The sequence below is a fragment of the Anomaloglossus baeobatrachus genome, chromosome 11, assembly GCF_048569485.1.
Source record: "Anomaloglossus baeobatrachus isolate aAnoBae1 chromosome 11, aAnoBae1.hap1, whole genome shotgun sequence".
Taxonomy (NCBI): domain Eukaryota; kingdom Metazoa; phylum Chordata; class Amphibia; order Anura; family Aromobatidae; genus Anomaloglossus; species Anomaloglossus baeobatrachus.
The window spans coordinates 42,814,061-42,827,411 of record NC_134363.1 but is presented as its reverse complement, the minus strand read 5'-3'; positions in this window follow the sequence as shown (position 1 = coordinate 42,827,411).

Genomic DNA, 13,351 nt, shown 5'->3' with positions numbered 1-13,351 from the left:
AGCATGCCTCACACTAGGAGCAAAGCTCCAAGGCTGTACACTACATGCTCTGCATGCAAGCTCGTATTGCCTGAACCGGCACAGACCCACACTGTAATGGTTCTTAGGTGGTGGTGCCTCAGCCTGGAGTCTCCCCAGGCTGAACCCCTGTCTTGGGTATTCTAGACATTCTAGACAGAGCCCCCACCTCTGCAGCATGTCTCACAGAGCGAGGCTGCAGGCTGTTTTTTATTATCCACTGCAGGTAGTCTTGTACGGCTATACCGAACTCATAACCACTGTGGCCCCTCAGCATGTGGGCTCATTAAGGGTCCCTCCAGCTGCTCCGGTTTCGGTGGCTGACCCCCGTGGGAATCCTATTTCCAGGAGTCGGCTGTCCCGGCATCTGCTGAGCATGCAGCCCCCTTCTCAGAGCGTTTTCTGCTTCGCTCAGCAAAGCTCACAAGGGACTCTCCTTCTGGGCTCAGACCCCATCCTCCTGACAGGGAGACGCAGGGTCCCCTGTCCTCCCCGTCCCGCAGCTCCGATTTCGAGCTGACTCTCTGGACGAGGAGGATGTCTCTACCACGGGCACGGACGCTACTTTATGTACATTGATCCGTCAGTAGGTGACGCAGATGCGAATGATTAGATTGCGTCCATTATTCTTGTACTGGGCCTCCATCCGCCTGATCAGGGGAGTATTCCCCGCTGGCAGAAAGGCATCAGTATACCTTTAACAGGACGAAGAGTGTGTTCCTCAACCACTCCAGTTTTCAGCCCGCTGCGTCCAAGCCCACAGCCTATCCTGCAGACCCCACAGCGGGGTTCTGCTGCCTGTCTCCCCCTCCCATCAGAGGTGGTTAAGGAGTGTACTCTTTCGCCAAGGGTAGCCACTCCGGTGTCTAGACTTTCAGCCCGGTTAGTTGTATCAGTGGCTGACGGCACCTCTATATGGATTCTACGGTACATTAATACTGGACCTCAATCCGCCGGTGTTACCTTATCTAGGTGAACACAACGTCTGTTCCTTAACCACTCCAGTTTTCAGGCCCCTGTGACTAGCCCAGGGTCCGCTCTGACACTCGCTTCCCATGAAGCGTGATTCTGAGGACTGTTTCCCCTGTCCACCAATGGTGGTCAAGAAGTGGGCTCATTCTCCTCAGGTGGCTCAGCCCGGACCGTTATGTCAGTGGCTGATGGCTCCTCACTTAAGGTTCTGCGGTCCGCCCGGTTGTCCTTTGGGCCAAGTCGGGATGGGGACGGCAGGAGCTTCGTTCTCCTCAGCTTTACAGCAGTGCGGTTTTTTTTTTTTTTTGTACCTTCTCTGCTTCTCTGGAGGAGATGCATTCTCTCACAGGGACTCTATGCCCAAAACGGTTGCCTGAACTTCCAGACTTCACTCTTTTCATCCTCTGCCAGGTCTGCCATGCTGGACGCCGCACGGCGGTGGTCTGGGCTACCTTCCTCGCTATCCGCAGGCTCCTGTGGCTTCGGAATTGGAAGGCAGATGCCTCTATGGAGGTTCCTTGCTGGGCTCCCCTTTGGTGGGACCAGTTTCCCCGGAACCAACTGGGTGAAATTAAGGAAGCTCTTGGCGGGGAGTGTTCTTCCTTGCCACAAACCTAAACTAGGGAACCTGTCCAGGGCAGGAATCAGTTGAGGTTTCGGTGGTTTCCGTTCCTCCATCTGATCGTCCTCTAGCTCGGCCTAGGTTCATAGAACCAAATGGCTCGAAGCTGCGTCTTCAGAAGACCGCAGGAGATGCTGTCACTGACTCAGCTTCCTCCGAGCTATTTAGCCACGCCAACAACCTCCTTGGTCGGTGGCAGGCTCTCTCCACTTGGCGACGTAGGTTTCTAACACGTCTCCGTTCAGTGGGGGCGAGATTATATCCCCCTTGGCTACAGGATGGACTTCTGTCCACCCGCCAAACAGATTTTTTCTGTCAACTCCTCCCGGCTACAAGGCCGCCGCCTTCTCACAGGCTGTGGCATTTCTTGCTGGCCAATGGAGTAATGGTACCGGTTCCCGACTGGGAACGGTTCTGAGATTTTTGCTTAAATCTATTCCTAGTCCCCGAAGAGGGCGGTGCCTTTCGACCTGGATCTTTAGCTTTTCAAGCATAGCCAGGTGGGGCGTTTTCACATGGAGTCTCGGTTTTGTTCCGTGTGTTTTTTTTTTTTTGTTTGTTTTTTTTTCCACCGGATCAATCAAGAACCCAAGGAGATTCCCTAGCAGCCATCGGCATCAGAGATGCCTATCGTCAGGAGTCAATCGCAGTTTCACACCAGCGTTGACTACGTTTTGACAATCAGAGTGGTCCAATTCGTGGCTCTTCCCTTGGGGTTAGCCAAGGCCCCTCGAGTATTCTCATTGGGGCAGCTGTGATTAGGGTCCTGCCCCCCTAGGGTTTGGCAGTGATCTTTTGCCCTGGACGGCCTTCTTGTCGGGGCTTCATCCAGTGCTGACTCTTAGCAGAGTGCTTCGCTCACTCGCGCCACTCTGACCTATTCGGGTGGCTTGTCTTTCTGTCCAAGTCCACTCTGACTTCGAACCAGAGGTTCTCAGGGCGTCAATGGAAGCGGTTCCTTGCCCAGTTTCTCCTGCGTCCTCTTAGACTGGATGTTTTCCACTGTACAAGCGAACTCAATCCTCCCACGGGGTGGTGGCTTCGCCACTGACCAGGGGCTCGTTTCAGTGGTGGCTTCGGCCACTGTCTCAGGGGCGCTCCTTTCTGGCCCGTCCCGGGTGATCTTCACCAGGATGCTAGCCTATCCGCCTTGGCAGCAGTATATCTCCACCGCGGAGCGCAGGGCGCTTGGACTCTGTCCGAATCAGTCCTCTGGATCAATGTGCTGGAAATCAGAGCTGTATTTCTGGCTCTCTAAGCCTTCACAATCTGTGGGCGGCTAGGCACATTCGAGTCCAGTCGGACAACGTGACAGCGTTTTCCTACATCAGCTTCCAGGGCGGGACACTCAGCCGCCTGGCAATCTTGGCGGCTCAACATTCTTCAGTGGACAAGGGACTCCTAGTCCACCGTATCCGCAGTCCACATCCTAGATGTGAAAACTACGAGGCAGGCTATTTCAGCTGTCCAACCGTGGTCCACAATCCTCAGGTTTTGCGGTAGACACTGGTTCATGTTTGATCCCAGCTTTGTCTCTTTTCGAATTTCACCCTCTACCTCTTGTCCAGAGTCCTGCGCAAGATCGGTAAAGGGGGCCGTCGGGTCATTCTTCCAGACTGACCCAAGCAGGCTTGGTACTCTGACCTGCTCCTTCTGTCCGTTGGGTTGCCATGGCATCTTCCGGACCGTTCAGACTTTTTCTCAAGAGGTCCGTTTTTCCCGTCAGAATTCTGGATTCTCAGATTGACGGCGTAGCTCTTGAGTCCTGGATATTGGCGACTTCTGATATCCTTCCTGAAGTCATCTCCGCTATGACTCGAGCTCCAAAGTGTCCTTTGACCTTTTTGGCCTTGCCGACCCTCCTGTCCCTTCCACAGTCCGGTCTACAGCTAGGACTATCCCTCATTAAGGGACAGGTCTCGGCTCTGTCAGTATGTGCCAGCGGCGTATCGTCCGGCTGGCTCCGGTGCGCTCCTTTTAAGGGCGCATCTCACATCATTCCGCTTTTCCGGCGGCCTATGGAGACCTGGGACCTTAATCCGGTCCTCCCGGTTCCCGGAAACCCCCCTTTGCGCCTCTTGGGGAGGTTTCGTTGTTTCATCTTTCACAGAAAGTACTCTTTCTAGTGGCTATAATTTCCCGCCAGAGAGTTCTGGCTGCACTCTTTCGGAGTGGCCCCCTTTTTTTTTGGTCTTTGCATCAAGACAAGGTGGTCTTCGTCCGACTCCGGCCTTTTTTCCCTAAGGTGGTTTCTGCTTCCACCTTATCCGGGGCAATTTTCCTGCCTTCCTTTTGTCCGGCTCCTGTTCATCGCTTGAGGAAGCATTGCATATCCTGGATCTGGTGCGGGCGCTCCGGATCTATGTGTCTCGCACCGCCGTTATTAGGCGGTGCACCTCTCTGGTGCTGACTGTGTTCGTCAGTGTACCGGTCTCTCTGCATCTAAGCTGAACCTGATGTTGGCTTAGGTCGGCCATTTCCGAGACCTACGAGTGTACTCAAGTGCCTTCCCCGCCGGGGATCAGAGCACATTTGGTCAGACCTGTCGGCGCCTTTTTTTGGGCTTTCAGGCACCAGGTTACGGCTCAGTAGGTCTGTCAGACTGCAGCTCGAATTAGTCTGCATACTTTTTCGAAGCACTTCCCAAGGCATGCTCATGCTTTGGCAGACGTGGGCTTGGGCAGACGCATTTTTCCGGCGTCTGTCGCCCATTTGTGAAGTTAGGTTTGCCTGCTTCTCAGTTGTCTGTTTATTCCCACCCATGGACTGCTTTGGAACGTCCCATGGTTTGGGTCTCCCATGGAAGGAACGATAAAGAAAAAGAGAATTTTTGTTTACTTACCGTAAATTCTTTTTCTTATAGTTCCGACATGGGAGACCCAGCACCCTCCCTATTGCCTGTTGGCAGGTTTCTTGTTCCGTGTGTCTTCACCGGCTGTTATTGTTGTAGACAGAGGTTCCGGTTCTTCCGGATTTTACTCTGTCTCTTCTTGTGGGTGGATGTCCTCCTTCAGCTTTTGCACTAAACTGGCTAGATCTGGCTAGCAGGGGGTGTATATGCTAGGAGGGAGGAGCTACACGTTTTGAGTGTAGTAACTTTGTGTGTCCTCCGGGGGCAGTAGCTATACACCCATGGTTTGGGTCTCCCATGTCGGAACTATAAGAAAGAATTTACGGTAAGTAAACAAAATTCTTTTTTTTTTTTTTTTTGTCATGGTGGCAGCTCCTACATCCATTGAGCACACAGCTGATCAGGTCTCCAGATTGTGGATGTGACTGATCAAATAAACTCGGGGCACCATGGGAATGTAATAAAGACCTTGAGTTTTCAGCAGACTCCTTATCAGCAGAGGCAGGGGTACATAAACAGGTAATGCCTTTTATACACAGGATCCACAAAGCACTATGGACAATCTCACCCCACCTAGCTTCACACTGACAAGTTCCGCACCCCTTCCTCAAGTGTCATCTCTTTACAGATTGGGAGCATTTTAAAGTCTTACAGATCTGTAAAATACCCTACCTGTAGTCAACATACTTTAGTTGTCTGTAGGCCTTAGGCTATGTGCCCACGCTACAGGATTTACCGCGGATTTACCGCAAATCTGCAGCAGCAGCACTTCCAAGCCATTTCAATGGCATTTTGGAAATGCTGTGCCCATGCTGCGGATTTTTCCGCTGCGGATTTGCCGCGGATTTTGATCCGGAAAAATCTGCAGCATGTCAATTGTTTGGTGCAGATTTGGTGCGGATTTTTGGCTTTGAATGGGGAAAAAAAAAAAAAATCCACGGCAAATCCGCGGGTGCGGATTTGCCGCGAAAGTTGCGGATTTTCAGGCAAAAAAATCCGCAGGGACATTCTAGCGTGGGCACATAGCCTAAAGGTATTGTCTGGGTGTGTTGTGGGAGCCATTGTCAGACACCTTTTTCCACTGGTACAATTGGAATGTCTATGTAATTAACCTTAAGGCAACTAGGTCAACTACTATGGGGGTCTTGTATTGACATGCCTATGTGGACAATGGGTCAGCACGGTCTACAAACACACCTGATCCCATGCAGAGATCTGTGGGGGAGGATTTGGGGTTGTCTTGTATGTAAAAATATATATATATATATATATATATATATAATTTTTACATATACTCTTTCATGTGTAAAGCGCCATGGAATAAATGTCGCAATAATAAATTTATTATATTTATTATATAATATATAATTTATTTTTTTTTTCTTACAAGGCTACAGTGCTTCTCAAATTTGAGGTTACCTAATTGCTGGATTTCAGATAAGTCAGATTTCTCACACATTTTCCAAAGTTGCAAAACTGGGTGGAGGGGGGGGGGGGGGGGGGAGGAATGCACCAAGACTAATCATGAAGCAGATTATTTCCTGCACTGGATAAATAAGAAACATGTACAACTTCAGACTTAACTGCATGCTACCCTTATGCCAGCATTGTAACAACTGCACCCAAAAAAAAGCATTTGTGTAGCCTAGGACCTGCATGCGTCAGGTCCGGACCTGCGAGGCAGCGAGTCTTCTCCGCAGAAGCCCGCATCTGCCTGTGCCTATGGTCAGGGTTCGGCGTGCTGCAGCATCTCGCGTGTTTTTCCTATGGAGGACACTTGAGACTCCACAGCAAAGAATTGACATGCTGTGCCATCAGAAAATGACACCGCAGGTCAGTAATATTGAGTGAGTACTAAAATACTTGGCTTTGCAATACTCCTAACGAGTACGGTCTAATACTTGTGTATTCATTCCAAATCTGTAATGCAAGTTAATGGGGAAAACTTGCAATGTAACCTGAATTCTGCACTATTCATGGGATTAGCGACTAGTGCGTAATTCAGGTTACTTTGTGGGTTGTTTTTTTTTGTTTTTTATTTTGTACCCATCCCCCCCATATTAAGTGAATACACAAGTATTAGACTTCTCTCGCAAACAAAGTATTGCAATACTCATTACAGGTCAGTTTTTGCTGCAGGATGTAAACAGTCAGCTTGGGATTTCCATAAATTCCATCCACGGTGCTTGTACTGTACAGTGCACTATTTTGGACTCAGCAAAATGCTGTAAACACTGATCGTGGGGTCCCTAACGTCTTAAGACTTTGCTGGGGGCCGCTTCAGATCACACCAGAGACTAGTCTAAAACTCAGTACTAGTATGTCAGCCCATAGGAGTGAATGGTAGTGAGCCAGCAGCTACATGTGTCCTGTCTGTAGACTTCCACAGTGTTGGCATGGCTGTATGAACCCATGAGTGCAGCTTTTTCTCCAAACAGGAACATGGTGTGATAATGTCAGCTCACACCTGCGTAGATTGCCCTGTGCTTCCCAGAGCTTTCTAGGTCGCAATGGGAAGAAAGTACTGTACCTACTACACATTTGCTGTTTAGTGAAATGTAGGGGGATTTTCCTACCTATAATACCTGGCTGCTCCACTTATCCCACTGCCAGGCTTTATCTGTACTAGTGACGCTGCTGGTATTTTTGGTAGCTTTTATCTACTCAATGCAGAGCTATGATGTGAGAAGCAAGATGCCACATTTCCAGTGCACAAAAGGCACCCTTAATCATCACTAGGGGTGCCAGAAATGCATCAGTTTTTTGTTGTTTTTTTTTAATACATCCCTAAATTAAAAAAAAATTGGGATGTGCCAACAATTTGTACATGGTCTCTGGCAGATGGCAGCCTGAGCACTCCTATTATTCAGCAGTGATCCTTGATTGTGGAACATCAGACAGCGTTCCCATCTTTCTAGCTTCCTTTAAAATGTATTTTTTTTTTATTAAAAAAATCTATAAGTCTATACAAAGTGGATGTAATTTCATAAACTCATGCCCACTGTTTTAAAGATTTATATTTTTTTTTATTTTTTTGGGTGGTTTCCTATATATTTATATGGGGCGCTGGAAAAAATGCAAATTGACTTGAGATGCAAGAGCATTTTTTTTTTTTTCCTGAAATAAAAATAAAATTTACTGCTTCAGATTTTAAAGAGGAAAAATCTATAATCAGATTATTAGGCCTCATTCACACTGTTTACCTCCACCCCCCCCCCCACCCCCCCCCCAGACCCATAGACTTGTATTGGCCCTCTTGATCCATACTACTGGGGAAAAAAAACATTTTCTAAATGTGAACATGGCTTAACCCTCTGTTTTTTTTTTATTTTCTTCCTTGGATCAGACTTTGATCGAATGTGGTCCAACAATCACTAGTTTCTCGTATGTGGGGGAAAAATAGTTTCTCCACCTTTTTGAGAGATTGTGGAAATCAGGCAACATTCAGATGTCATCAGTGTGGTCTGTTTTCATGGACCCATAGACTTGCATTGCTGACTTTGATCTGACCCTTGGATCAAAATCTAACGTGGTTCTTCTATTTTCCACCAGCCGTTCTGTCTGTGAAAATCAGACCTGTAAATGGCCACAAACTCATACCCCAGCTGCTCTTGCCCACGATCCAGGCTTGAGCAGTTGCGGTCTCTCTTCTATCCTCCCTGTGGAGGATGCTTGCAACTCCCCAGCCAAAAATTGACATGCTTGCGGCTCAGAAAGCCGCACCGCAGGTCATTTTTTGCTGCAGCCGCAGATGCACAGTGGGCAGATTTCTAGAAATCCCATCCACTGTGTTTGTACTGTACAATGCAGCGTTTTGGATGCAGCTGACACACACTGCATCCAAAACGCTGCAAACACTGATCCGGGGCACACACCCTTATTGTGAATCGCCTCGTACCATGACAATAGTCTTTAAATGGTGGCTTTGTCTGCCTGAAGATGTGTAATGAATGCATAAATGAAACAAAATTATGTCCATCAGCGGCTTGAAAAGTATTTTATTTTAAATTCACAAAATTCTCTAAAAAAAAAAAAGCCGTTTTTCACTCAACATCTTATAAGAAAATGACTGCTCAAACCAAGCACAGACAGTGCATCCACCTACCTACTTGCTTTCCTTCTTGCTTGAAGGACCGCTCTGGCTTTACAGCAGGCACCGATAGATGGACATATAAGTAGGAAGGGTATCTAAACTTTTTTTTTTTTTGCAACGTTAAGGGTGCACTGAGCAATCTATGCTTGGTTTGAACAGTCATAATGTTCTTGTATGTCTTTTTAGAGAATAAAAAGTATCCACGGTTAAGCACCTAGGTTAGAGAAGTTAACTTAATGCACCTCTATGTACTGTGCCAAAATGCACCTCCACCATTTCTGTACTTTTCTCAAGACTGCGCACCGGAATGAAAAAAGAATGTCAAGTAAGCCTGCTCCATCTTCTGGCCATGATGGCTGCAATATGTTCCTAACTAAATTCTCTCCTTGCAGTAAAGTCTTCAAGGCTTCTCAGTTTGAGTTTATCCAAGGACTGTTTCTTCTGTGTAGTAAAGTTCCGGAGCTAAGATGCAAGATGATCTGTTGTCAGCCGGTGAGGGTCAACTGTCGCCTCAGTATCTTGTTGGCTGACTGCCTCTTCTTAAGGATCATCCGAAAACCAAAAGGAAAAGCCAGAAGACAAATAGCAATTTGGTCTGTTTACCATCCGAAGGAAGACAAAAACCTACAAAAGACAACAAAAAGATGTGAATTTTAGGCATACAGCATACAGATATACGCATTTGGAACATTCAGCAGAAGAGTATTTCAAAGGATCCTACCAAATGTGGTGTGAACTTAGTCTTAAAGGGGTTAGCCGAAATCTGGAAGTTATCTCCTTTCCATTATAATTTCCTGACTATCCACTGGTGTTTCTACCATTTCCAAGGACCCAGACTCCGAAGAGCCCCATGTGTATGGAGCGGGGGCCAATCCTGTTCGGGACCACTGGAGATGGCCAAAGAGCCCCATGTGTATGGAGCGGTGGCCAATCCTGTTCGGGACCACTGAAGATGGCCAAAGAGCCCCATGTGTATGGAGCGGTGGCCAATCCTGTTCGGGACCACTGGAGATGGCCGAAGAGCCCCATGTGTATGGAGCGGTGACCAATCCTGTTCGGGACCACTGGAGATGGCCGAAAAGCCCCATGTGTATGGAGCGGTGGCCAATCCTGTTCGATGCCACTCCATTGATTCTCAATGGGACCACTGGAGATGGCTGAGCACAGCACTCGGACGATCTTTAGTACTTACATAAGAATGAATAGAGCAGCACAGAGCATGACTGACCACCACTCAATTTGTTCTCAATGGGACCACCAGAGATGGCTGATCTTCAATACTCCCATAAGAAGGAATGGAGTGGCACTGGCATGATTGACCACTGCTCCATTGTTTTTTAATGGGACCACCAAAGATGGTTGAACACAGTGCTCTGCCGATCTTTAGTACTCACATAAGAATGAATGGAGCAGCAATGATCGACCACCGCGCTCCATTGATTCTTAGAGAGATCACCAGAGATGGTTGAACACAATGCTTGGCTGATCTTCAATAGTCCCATAACAAGGAATGGAGCGGCCCTGAGCATGATTGACCACAACTCCATTGTTTTTCAATGGAACCACCAAAGATGGCTGAGCAGAGCACTTGGCTGGTCTTCAGTACTTCCATATGAAGGAATGGAGTGGCACTGAGCATGATTGACCACAAGTCCATTGGTTCTCAAAGGGATCACTAGAGATGGAGGAGCACAGTGCTCGGCAGTTCTTCAGTACTCCCATAAGAAGGAAGGAAGCAGCACTGAGCAAGAAAGACCACCACTCCATTGTTTCTCAATGGGACCACTAGAGATGGCTGAGCAGAGAACTTGGCCCATCTTCAGTACTCCCATAAGAAGGAATAGAGTGGCACTGAGCATGATCGACAACCACTCCATTGGTTCTCAATGGGACCACCAGAGATGGCTGATCTTCAGTACTCCCATAAGAAGGAATGGATTGGCACTGGCATGATTGACCACTGCTCCATTGATTCTCAATGGGATCACCAGTGATGGCTAAGCAGATTACTCGGCCGACCTTCAGTACTCCCATAAGAAGGAATGGCGAGGGACTGAGCATGATTGACCACCGCTCCATTCACATGGAGCTTTTCCAAACTTGAGAATACCCTATTTAACGGGGTTTGTAGTTTTATACCATGGAGACCCATAGATCTGCATAGGGGCTGAAAACACAATACAATCTGATATTTCAAAAACATGAATTTTCTTCATTTTTAAGACGCTTTTGAAAATGTAGTTGCAAATGTATTCATACCCTAAGTGGTACTTTACACGTTGCGACATCGCTACTGCGATATCGTCGGGGTCAAATCGAAAGTGACGCACATCCGGCGCCGGTAACGACGTCGCAACGTGTAAATCCTAGAAGCACCGATAAATGATCGCAAAAGCGTCGTAAATCGGTTATCTGTGTAGTGTCGGTCATTTCCATAATTTCGCTGCAGCGACAGGTACAATGTTGTTCCTTGTTCTTGCAACAGCACACATCGCTGTGTATGAAGCCGCAGGAGCGAGGAACATCTCCTTACCTGCGTTCCTCCTGCAATGAGAAAGGAAGGGTAGTTACGTCCCGCTCATCTCCGCTTCTATTGGACGCCTGCTGTGTGACGTCGCTGTGACGCCGCACGACCCGCCCTCTTAGGAAGGAGGCGGGTCGCCGGCCAGAGCGACGTAGCAGGGCAGGTAAGTGCGTGTGAAGCTGCCGCAGCGATAATGTTCGCTACAGCAGCTATCATAAGATATCGCATGTGCGACGGGGGCGGGGACTATCGCACTCGGCATCGCTACAATCGGCTAGCGATGTCGCAGCGTGCAAAGTACCCCTAAGTGTTGAAAGTTGACCAAGTTTCCAGAACTGTAGCTATCCTGTTCTGTTGGGAAGTATGAAATCGGATGGTATATGGTGGGGCTCTCCGTTTGACCGGTAAGTTGGCAATTTCGTCAACATACGCCAAGCCCCATAACCTGTTGTAAATAGGATTTAAAGGTTCGCACCTATCTTCATACATGGACATTGCTTGTAAATACAAAAAAATGTACCACTTGTGTTTACAGCTCCATGTCTTGGAGACAGACCTCCGCTGCTGGACAGCAGGACATGCAAAGCGCTTACAATATATTTTCTTTTGAGCTTGTAAGTGCTGTTTTGAAGCCATCAGGGATCACTGGAGTGCGCTGATCCTTCCGAATCCCAGCCAGCTTCAGCATAGTGCTTACAACCTACACAGCAGCGGTGGTCGGTCTCCTTGGCAACGAAATGTAAACAAAAGAAAAGTGTTAATATCTCAAGAACGGCTGCCAATTTTAAAAAGCAGTATATTGCAAAATTGCTTGTTTTTAACAAGTGCTATCTGACAATATCCACACATGAAGGTGGGAATAACCCTTGAAGATCATTTCACAATATGTTATGGTAGCAAATCTCCAGGTTATCAGCCAAGTGCCCACCTTATTCATCCTTTCCAATATCATATTACTCATCAGTCTTGACTTTGCACTATAGAGGGAATTGGATGGGTTGTTACCGACATCCAGTGAGAAATTCATGTCAATAGCACCTTTACAAATATATTTACTTAAAAAATTGGTGACGCGTTCAATATTTATTAGGCCCTCTGTATTAATTAGCATCTTAATGTGTTTTCTGTCCATGACTTTTGTCTAAATTGCTCAATATACATAAAGCAACCTACACCTTCCCAGCTGGTGAGAAATTACAATTCCCTGTAAATCATGACAGCTGCAGTTTTGCGACACGCTCGGACTTGTGGTTTCCGTAACAGCCCGAGGGCCTTTATTTGTAGGCCTCTTGAACCAATCAGGACTCAGCTTTCATTTTATCAGAGTAGTTTAAGACATAAAAGCTGAGTTCTGATTGGTTGCTAGGGGCAACACTAGTAGTTTTGGATGAGGCCTAAGATTGCAATATGTGTACAAAACTTTATTCGTCACTGCTACTGAGTAAACAACATCACTATTGTGAATGAGCCGTCCTTTGTGTACATTCATATCCATGTGTAAAAGTGTTATCAGCCCTCATGTGTTTCATTCTGCCAGATATCCCCCCTCAGCCCCTTCACACACCCTAGTGAAACATTCAGCCCCCGTTGAGGCACGTATATCTAACATTAACACAATATGTGCACCCATATACATCAGCTGCAGAATAATAAGGGTCATAATATAATGCCCCCAGTGAAGCCCCTCTTTGTTTCCATGTACCACAATACCCGTTTCATAGCCCCCACTACAAAATGGGGTGTCTCACACAGTTTGATGCCCCCATGATGAACGCCCACACAGTATTATGAACCAGATACCCATACAGTGCATTCCCCATAAATTATGATACCATCTCATATTATGCTACCCCACCAGTGTTGCCTTACATATTTTGATGCCTCAAAATGCTCCCTAGACATTATGATGCTTGTGCAGTGCCCCCCTCACATATTAGGATGCCCCCAAAGTGCCCCTTATACATTATGATTCTACCAAAGTGCCCTTCATACAATATAATGCCCCCATAATACCTTCTTACTCAATTATCGTGCTCACTCACATTTTAGGAAGCCCCCAAAGTGACTCTTCTACACATTATGATTCTACCAAAGTGTCCTTCATACGATATAATGCCTGCTTACTCAATTATCATGCCCCTACACTGCCCTCTCACATTTTAGGATGCCCCCAAAGTGCCCCTTATACATTATGATTCCACCAAGATGCCCTTCATACGATATAATGCCTCCTTACTCAATTATCATGCCCCTACACTGCCCTCTCACATT